Below are 10,869 nucleotides of genomic sequence, written 5' to 3'. Positions count from 1 at the left end.
CGTGCGCCTGACCCACCGGAGAAGCCACACGCCCCTATGCACTCTCTGTGCAACCGAGAGAAAATCACTAAGTGTTCCACACGCCTGTGCGGAAATTCCGCACGGCCGTGGACAATCACAGGCCTAACTCACAAGGGCTAGTGGAAAATACCCATGCCCATGCGTTGGTCGCATGGTCGCTCACAGGGGAGAGTGCACGCCCCTGTGCCTTCTTTGGATGAGCTCGCAATACAACCCAACGGGAGTGTGGAAATTCCACACGCCCGTGCGTTTTCTCTGGATGATTTGAAAAACTCTGCAGGCTATGCAGAAATTTTCTGAACATGTTTACACATTCAGAGCCTGCTCTTTTATGCAACAGTTACTAATAAAAAAAAACAATAGAAACAAGCTCAAACGAATAAATCTTTTCCAAATCCACCTGAAAACACACGATGACACAGAAATCCACCAAAATGAACATAGCACAAGCATTTAAACACGACGACACCAACATTTAACAGGTTATTCATGCAAAACTAAACTCTCTATTATGCTTCCTAACTAATGCAATGATGAGTCAGGGACATCCTTTTAATGCATGGTCCCGAATCTAGCATTAACCAAGCCTAATACTCTACATGTCCCGGTGGAGAGGTTGAACAACCTCTCAACCTCGCGGTCGTAAGAAGGATTGCATTAAGCTCTGGGGATTTCCAAGTGATAAATCTCTTCCTAATTCTAGACCTAGCACTTTGGTCCAGAAGAAAGGTCCTTAACCACAATTAAGCCCTAGATGCTAAAATCACCTTAATGCTTCACTCCGTTGAACTCGCAACTAAGCCCCAATAGAGGGTCATCCCTTAGCTCATTCGCTCTATTATGGTCACAAAGAATTCGAGGAACGGAGTTTAGAATCTATCACATCGGAGGGGAAAGGGGACGCTCCTGTACCTCTCGATTCACCCTCTCAACCCACTCTAATCAAGTTTTGTCCAACTCTCGTGGTGTGTCACTAACTCACAAGGGTTACCACATGAACTCTCAACCTTAGTGTCACTCTAAGGGAGTATTCAAACAATCAACAATTCAGGATTGGAACTCACAATAACATCAATTAATTGAAAGCATAATAAAGAGATTCAATGAAACTAATACATCCTAGGGTTCACAAATACCCAAGTACCCATTAGGGGTTTAGCTCTCCATGGAGCACAATACAAACGATAATAAAATCAAATGTAAAAGAAAGCAATCCATAGGAGAAACCCCCTTGATAGTCATAGCGATGGTCTTGTGGAGAGTCCTCTACTCGTCACAAGATCCCCTTGTCCGGTATAAAATACGCCTCGCCAAATCAATCCAATGGAGGCTCCCTTACCAACCTTCTTCCAAAGAGATGATGATTTTGGAGCCATAGAACCTATCCAAATCCCTACCCAATACCTCTCAAAACCCTAGCCGCATCCCTCTCTCAAATTAGGGAAAAGATGGAGAAAAGAATCCTCAAATCGGGGCTGAAATCGGCCTTAAATAGGGTTGGAATCGGGGTTCCACACGCCCCTATGGATATTCCACATGGGCATCTGGAATTAACGCATGGGCATGTGGAATGTCCACACACCCGTGTGGCTCCTCTTTTTTGCTTCTTCTTCGGCCGGCTGTGAACAGTTTTTGCTACAGTGACGACCTGAAATACCCCCGAATCCATGCTTTCATCTAGGTAACGTAAACGAGCACACGTTCACGTCGTAGATCATCTTGGTTCTTCAATAAATGGTGACATTGGTGGAGATCTTACTAAGTATGCACAATCCAAAATACTGGGATGTAACTACCTTTGTGCCCCTCTGAACCATTGCCTTAGCTCGAATACAAGGAGGTTGGCATACATTCTAGCATTCTAAACCTGACTCATGTCTCCGCGTTTGAGCCTTCTCAAAATATCCTCCAAATAATGTGTAAAATGATCTACAATGGCTTCTTTCACAAATAGAAGTACATAAATACACACGTATTAGTGCTAAAACCTGACAAAAGTAATGCCCATCATAAGGAAAGAACGCTTTGCATTCTTATCGCACAAGCACTTATCACACTCATTGTCTGCTATAGTTAGTGAATAATCCATTAATGATTCACCCTCCCCACAAAAATTCCCTCTTTTTTGTTGGTTAGGATAGAGCTTATAACGCATTGTGGACCACTGTGTCATGTCATCCTCAACGCAATCTCCTCCTCTTACATCTCTCTCATGTCATATGGGTGTAGATACATCAGACTTACTGACCACTCACACATATTCTAGAGGAAACTTGCCGACTGCAATGGCAAATAAAGTCGTATTTTGATTTATTCTCAGCTACCATTATGTTTTGTATTTTATTTTCAGACTTGTATTTCTTTTTTTGTACATCTGGACATGATTTTATCTCAGTTAGTAAGGGGAGTCCCTTGCTAAACTGACATTTTAGTTAGTTTCATTTCAGTCTTTATTTATGCATTTTTAGTTTGTGTTTGAATCTAATTGTAGACTGGTTCTTGCTTTGAAATTCTAAGTTCGTTCATGTCACCCTAATTGTGGAGCCATTTGTGATTAGGAATAAGACCTAGTTTAGAGACCTTGCTATGAGTTTTTATGTTAATAAAAAACTGGAAAGTCAGATTCCATTAGGGATGCCCCATCGGTTCTTTGTAAATATTATGCAAAAAAATGGTAGAAAGAGCTATCACCTGTAATAGCTTCTCTTGAGTAGTTAAATTTTGGGCCACCTGTAATATTAGTACACTTTGTACCATATATATATATATATTGATACAACATATTCTAGGACATAGACTTAATAAATGACATGGTGGGAATGTAAAGTAATTTACTGCCCATGCCAAGGACATATTATGGATTATTCTATTTGGTGACCATGACCCCTCTCTTATCAACTTTCTTTAATATTCTTGAAAATGAAGTTTCTCATTTAATGTACAATAGTATGATTTGGCAACAATTTCCATAAGACTAATTATAGAAATTTTGGTTAAGAGCGTTAGCATTAGTGTCACATCTATGGAAGTTCGACTTTTTTCCTACTACTCTATTTCTCTTTGATTCTTTTTTATTGAGTGTTTCTTGTGTGCATGAGTTCTTTTGAGTGTCTTCTTATGTTAGGACCTTAGTTGAGGTCTTCAAGAATGTTAAAAAGGGGTAAAAACAAGGGACTATTCTGGGAACCTTCACGACCTTTTCCCGACCTTCCTTGCAACCATGAGGGAGCCCATTAAGCTTTCTAGAGGACTTTCACGGCATCCCTTGCGGCCACAAGGGAGCCCTTGAACAATCTTTGGACTGGGGCCTATTTAAGGCCCTTCTTGGACCTTCTAGGGTCTTCTTGAGTCTTTTTCTCCTCTCTTTCTTTGATGAGTGCTTGTGTGATAAGAATACGAAGTGTTCTTTCCTTATGATGAGCATTACTTTTCTCGGGTTTTAACGCTAATATGTGTGCATTTACGTTACTTTCATGCATTTAGGGTTGTGAAGCCGAAGGTTAGAGAATGAAGCCAATATAGATCATAAATGCATCATTTGGAGGAAATCTTGAGATGGTTCAAACGAGAAGACATAAGTCATGCTCGAAATGCGGGAATGTGTGCCAACCTCCTCATATTCAAGTTAGCACAACGATTTGGAGGGGCACAAGGATAGTCACATTCAAGCATTCCGGCTTGTGTATGTATAGCAAGATCTCCACCAATATGTCCGTTATTCAAGAAGCAAAATGATCTACGACATAAACGTGTGCCAGTTTACGTTTCCTTGATGAAAGCCTGGATTCGGGAGTGTCTCGAGCTAGCACTGTAGTAGGGCAATGTAGCAAGCGTTGTAGGGAAAATACTGTAGCAGGTACTGTTCACAGTCTCCTGAAGAAGGATGAAAATAGAGAATCCACACGCCCGTGTAAAAAATCCATAGGGGCACCCACATGGGCGTGTGGATTCTCGATTCTAGCCCTATTCAAGGCTGATTTCAGGCCTGATTTCAGGATTCTTTTCTCCATCATATCCCCAACTTGAGAGAGGGCAATGGCTAGGGTTTGGAGAGGTATTGCCTAGGATTTGGAGAGGTTCTAGGGCTCCGACATCGCGCTCCATTTGGAAGAAGGTTAGTGGAAGAGCTTTCATCAGCACCGATCCGGCGAGGTATATCCTAGGCCGGACAAAGGGACCCTTGGATGAGTAGAGGACTCTCCACAAGACCATCATCATGACTATCGAGGGGGTTTTCTATGGATTCTTTGCTTTTACATTTGATTTCATTGATTGTAACTAGCTCCATGGAGAGCTAAACCCCCTAGTGGGTACTTGCGTATTTGTGAACCCTAGGATGTATTCGTTTCATTGAACCTCTTTATTATGCTTTCAATTAATTTATGTTTTATTTGAGTTCCAATCTTTAATGCTTTAATTGGTAACCCTTGTGAGTGAGTGACACACCATGAGAGTGAATGGGCTTAAGGATGACCTTCCACTGGGGCTTAGTTGCGAGTGCAACGGAGTGAAGCACTGAAGTGATTTTAACACCTATGGCTTATTTGTGGCTAGGGACTTTCCACCTGGACCAAAAAGTTAGGTCTATATCTAGGAAGAGGATTTATCACTTGGAATCCCTAGAACTCATTGCAATTCTATACGAGTGTGAGGTTGAGAGGTTATTCAATTTCTCCTCCGGAACATGTATAGAGTTAGGCATGGTTGACCTTAGATTTGAGACCATGTAGTTAAGGTTCTCCATGACTCATTATTGCATCAATTAGAAAGTATAATAGATGGTTCTTGAACTTAAAACGATTGTCCTAGGCGGAACAATATCCGAATAACCCCATTTATATCGACTGCCTTACCTTCTCCTTTACTTGTGCTTTCTTTCTTGTTCTTTTACTTTTGTTATTTCACATCTTGTCACACATATCACTATTCATCTTTCACTTAGTTAAGAAACAATTTAAATGATTTCCTACTCCCTGGTGATACGATTCACCACTAATCCGGGATTTTATTACTTCGACAAACCCGTGCACTTGCGGGACATATGTAAGGGTCGTTGTCATTCTTCCTCCTCTAGAGCCTTCATTTCTCCTCTCTAAACTCATCATCTTTGGCCTCCAAGAAAAGAAAGAAATGGAGATTGATGTACTCTCTGCAAGTGTATGGATCATTGCAAGTAATACAATGGTACCACATGAGGGGTAGGATTGTAGAACAACGGGGACTGGACTCCTAATACTAGTTAATCTTCCAATGTCTAGAAGGATCACTAATTATGGGTAAAAATGATAACTATAGATCCTAAAAGGGCGTAAGATGACAGGTAAGGGCTGGAAATAAAGTAGGTGAGAAACAAAGAGATATAGCCGTGCCTCAGACTAATCCCTTGGAGAAATGTGCTTGGACTTCCTTCTAATGCGTACTAGGTACATCCTACGCTTCTTGTGTGTGCTCAAACGCAATGTTGCATCTATGGTTCTTAAATACACCAAGTTTTGCTAAGATAACTGTGAGTTTCATACACATCTAGTTTTACATTCACACAAGGCAACTAAAACTATGGTAATCCACACACCAAGTTTTACCTAAGCAATTGTGCAAGTCAAACACATCATGTTATGCAACACAAGATTAAACACAAGAAACCAATAGAACTCCATAGACATTAAATGCAAGTAAATCAACATATCACATCAACATCCAAGTTCATAGATCCGTGGTACCAGAGAATGGTTAGCCCCCCATAGTTGTATAGATCAATACAATGCTAAGGAAAATAAAACATTAAGAAGCCATGAAAGGCTCCCTCCTTTGCTTCTCAACCACTCCGACGATGCTCGATGAAATCCCGCTGGCCAAGCTCTGCTCTACTCAATATCTATATCATAGCTTTATTCCAGCCCGAGAAATGTGAAGGGGGAGAGCTTGGTACCTACCCCCAAGAAGAAGGATGAAGAATCCCCATAGAAATGACCTAGATCTGGCTTAAAAAGGGTTTTTGAGCTCAACACGGCCTAAGCACAGGATTGCTTAGGTCCGTGCTTTCAAAAGCAAGAGTGTGGCCCTTCAATTTCTCTAAGCCAGTAAAAATCAGGGGGTGAACCACGGGTGTGCTCAGCTGTGCATAGCTTGAGCACGCCCGTGAAAGGAGCACTGAAACTGTGTTTTTTCACCAACTTGTGCTACAGTGTTTTACTATAATAAATGCTACAGTAACATAGCTACGGTGTTTTACTGCAGTACCAGTGCTTCATCTGATGCATAAATCAAGAGATAATTAGGGGGAGAAACACGCTCGTGCTTAGACCGTGTTTCACTTGTAACACCGTGTTTTGACCTTTTCACATTGTTATTATGCCGAATCCTGTTCTTTTGTACAAGGACCTGTTTTCCTACACAAATACACAATAACACTCATAGTAGCATTGAATCATAACAAATAAACACTTAAGGACAAGATAAATACATGAAAAGGTATAAAAATATCTATATGAATTGCAATCATCATAGATCTTTCTCCTCCTCTCTTGAAGAAGAGCTTCCTTTGGGTTTGGTGAAGCTTGGAGGTGAGTTCCTTCTTCTTCTCCTCCTCATTGATTTTTTTACCAAATTCCTTTGGATTTATGATGGAAAATCTTGGGTTTTGTTTGGATTTAAAGTTTAGGAAAAAATTTAAAGTTGTAAATCCTTGATTTGGTGAAGGATTGAGAAAGATCTATCATCTTCTAGGTTAGAGTTACTGTAGCAACGACCCAAGTTGGGTTTCTTTTGCTTTTCTTGTTAGTTTTGAGCCTTGTAAGAGTTTCATTCTTGTAGGATCTTCTAGATGAGTTGTGTAGCAAACCCTAGAAGTAATCTTTTCCCATTTTGAGTTTTTTTTGCTTCTTTCTACTTGGTTAATTTATTGCTAATGGTTGTTGCTTTTGTTGGTTGTTTAATTGCTTCTAGGAAGTGAAACTTCAAACAAGGGAAATGAGCCTGTGGAGAAGTGACACCGAAGTTTATAGATCGCCCAGTTTGTGAGTGGGAATTTACTAAATAAAGGACTATAAATCGTGCATGTTTTCTTATATTTACATTTCATTTGTTTCTTTGAATGATGACTTATGTTTACTAAAGCCTTTGAAATTCTTTCTTTGATGTTTGGAAATCATAGTTAAATCATGATTTAGCTATTTCCTAGAATTTCACAAAGAACATTTTATTTTGGAAATCTCACTGTTGATGAGATATTTCATAAGGATGTTTTAATGGAACTTGATATTTTAGTTACGATGTTAAATGAGATGTGCAAACTATGTTGAACTACATTCTTATGATGTTATACTTGAAGTGTATCTTCAAGGATTATTGATAAATTTATGTTTTATTGATTAAAAGGGATTTCATTGAAGATGTTATGATAAATTTGTTCACTCTTGGAGTCAGAGTTGTATATGTGAGAACTTATGAGCTCTTGATAAGGCTTATATTATTGTGTTGGTGTGTATACTAAAACCTATGGGTTAATTATTGTTTATTTGTTTTGATGGTAACAATGTAGCCGATCTCCAATACTTACTGCAGTAATTGATAGAGTTTCCATAGGTTGATCTAGTTGGGGTGGCATGGAGTACTCAAATGAGGTGTCACCCTTTCAGGGGGCGCGTAGAGAGCCTGAAAGGTGTGAACTAATGGGTACCCGGAGTTACCACATGTGTTTTGTAATGGCCAATGCCAAGATAGGCGCATCTTGGTGGCTACCGACCTAACCAAGGCCACTGTTAGCGATGGAGGATTTCTGAGACTATTTGGGAAACTATCGAATATTTTGATTTGTTGATTTATCTCTTTTTAAACATTCTAGATTTTAAGCTATTGAAAAGAATGTTGGAACTTGGATTTCATACTTGTATGAATTCTTAGATGATTTCAAAAGGTTTTATCATACATTTCATTAAGAACAATTTAAACTCTTATGTTATGATTGTGATTTAAATTATCTTTATTATTGTGGGGAGTTGAAACATGTTTTGATATTCTATTTTTATTTATACATGTTTGAGCTATAGTCCATGTTTAGCTCCTCACTGAGTAACCTAGTTACTCAAACCACCCCCTCCCCCTTTCTCTCTTCCTCCTAGGTGAAAGCACAACGTAAGGGATCAAAGCGTGATGTGCTTAGCAAATTTAGTGTTTTTTTCCACATTTTGAGTTGTGTACGTTACTTTATTTCTTTGGCACATATTATTAGGGATCCACTAGGATGTTGTTGAACACTATTATGTATTTTTCTTCTTTGAATACGGTTGTATGTCAATTAGGATTAGGTTTTCTATGAGGGATTTTACCCTATATTCTGGAGTTGTTATTGTTGTTGTTGTGGCTATTATCACTACCTTATTGTGACTGTTGTATTTTATACCTTGGTGTTAACTTGTTGATCCAGTATAGGAAGATTAATGTATGTATTTATTGTTGAGTTATTCTTTGTTATTATAGATGTATTGTACAGGGAACAGGTTAGCCTTATGGCGATCAAATATTGAGGGAGTGTTGGACCTCCTTTTGGTTGTCTTGGTTGTATGTCATGTGTGGGACCCATGGATTTGGGCATGACAACATCTAATAGAGTAGAATGTTTGGAACATTTTCACTAAACAATAAATGGCTAGAATCTAGAAGATGAAACAATAGTCTTTTATTGAAAAAAAGGTCATCGGTTGATAAAAGACTCTTTATGATAAAATCAATTACAAAATTATCACATGCGAAATTAGTATTCATGAAGGTTTAAAAAAATGGAAAAGTTTAAGTAGGAGTTAAACTTAAATTGAGATCATTAGATACCAAATATAGGAAATGAAAAGGAAAGTCACATTCTGTTCAGCTAAAATTTCTTTAAAATAGATCTTATAGCGACAAGCATATCAATACCCAAAAAAAATGAGCAAATATCATAATAAGATCAATAGAGGTATTCAACAAAATATTTGAGTTTCCATTTCAAAAGTGATACTAAAGAAATCAGCTTGAAAATCACCACATTCCAATAACATACGAGAAATTTATTTGAAAGAAATGATAACACACGTACAGGCAAAAATAAAAATAAAATATTGTTTGAACACTGAACAAATGAAATGCATAAGTAATGGTCATAGAAACTAGCACAACACGACGTAAACATATGATATTCCCATTTGACCTAACATTTGGTAATTTGGTAGTATCCTCCCGAAAAAGTTCATATATATCCCACGAGTTGACTGATCAGCTATCCTCAATGTCATAAAAAAATCTAGAGAGTTTGATTGTCATTTAAACACAATTTGAGTAGTTTTCATATAAGATATAGAGAATGATCAATTTATACTTTGTTTCCTTGCTCTTAGCATTACAATTCTGCATACGTAACAGGGTATACTTTGAAGGAATTTTATCTTTAAGAATTAAAGCTAAAAATATACAAAATAGTCCAAACAAATCCGACCAAAACCGTAGATGTAGAGTGAGCAAATCAATTGTATAGTAAAATGATATCAATATTATAATCCCAAAAGATAAAAACTAAGAGCATTACTCCAAATTTTAGAGTTGGTTCGACAAAGGAAAATTCGAGGCACGGTTAATAGTTCTTCATGAGCATTAGGGATTTCACTATGTTTTTTAATACAAAAAATCGACATTCATCACAACCATATATTAGCATATTCTTGATTTTATCACTTGATGAAACTCCAGAAAACATACAAAAAGGGGGAATCCAACACACTCTAGCAAGAATCATTAGGAAAGAAAAGAATAAGAAGCATTCCAAACCAGTAAATATTTTCTTTTCAAAACTCAAAATCAAACAAAAACAATAGAGTGAAGACTAGATAAAAAGAGGGAAAAATATGGAAACTTAAATCAGTTTAGCCAATGCCTTATGACAAGCACATCATGCTACTACCAATTGAAACCCAAAATGAATGAAAAGAATTCAAGGGTTGGGCAAATGTATATTTTGTTTAGAAAGAAAAAACAAAAGAAAAGAGAAAAGAAGATCATTTTGCTCAAATTGGCAACTCAAAATAAACTCTATACCTTTCAAACTTGTTCATGAAAAACATCCAATTTGACATGAAAATATACATAAATCAGAGATGAAGAGTGACACAGCCCTTGCGTGTGTGTACCTCAAGTGCAAGGGTTGTCGAAATAATAAAGTACCTGACAATGGCCCTTGCGTATGTCCCGCAAGTGCACGGGTTTGTCGAAGTAATAAAATCCGAGATGAGTGGGGTTTCGTATCCACAGGGAGTAGGAAATAAAAACACTTAAATTGTTTATTAACTAAGTGAAAGATGAATAGTGATATGTGTGACAAGATGTGAAATAACAAAAGTAAAAGAACAAGAAAGAGAGCACAAGTAAAGGAGAAGGTAAGGCAATCGATATAAATGGAGTACCCGGATGTTGTTCCACCTAGGACAATCATTTGAAGTGCAAGAACCCTCTATTATACTTCCTAATTGATGCAACAATAGTCTTGGAGATCCTCAAATACATGGTCCCAAATCTAAGGTCAACCATGCCTAACACTATACATGTCCCGGAGGAGAAATTAAATAACCTCTCAACCTCGCACTTGTATAGAATTGCAATTAGTTCTAGGGATTCCAAGTGATAAATCCTCTTCCTAGATGTAGACCTAACCCTTTGGCCCAGGTTGAAGGTCCCTAGCCACAATTAAGCCCTAGGTGCTAAAATCACTTCAACGCTTCACTCCGTTGCACCCGCAACTAAGTTCCAGCTGAAGGTCATCTGACAAAGTCCCCTTGATTATATCCCGCAAGTGCATGGGTTTGTCAAAGTAATAATCCCAGG

This window comes from Dioscorea cayenensis, chromosome 5, assembly GCF_009730915.1.
Source record: "Dioscorea cayenensis subsp. rotundata cultivar TDr96_F1 chromosome 5, TDr96_F1_v2_PseudoChromosome.rev07_lg8_w22 25.fasta, whole genome shotgun sequence".
NCBI lineage: Eukaryota > Viridiplantae > Streptophyta > Magnoliopsida > Dioscoreales > Dioscoreaceae > Dioscorea > Dioscorea cayenensis.
Note: the sequence above shows the minus strand (reverse complement) of the source record.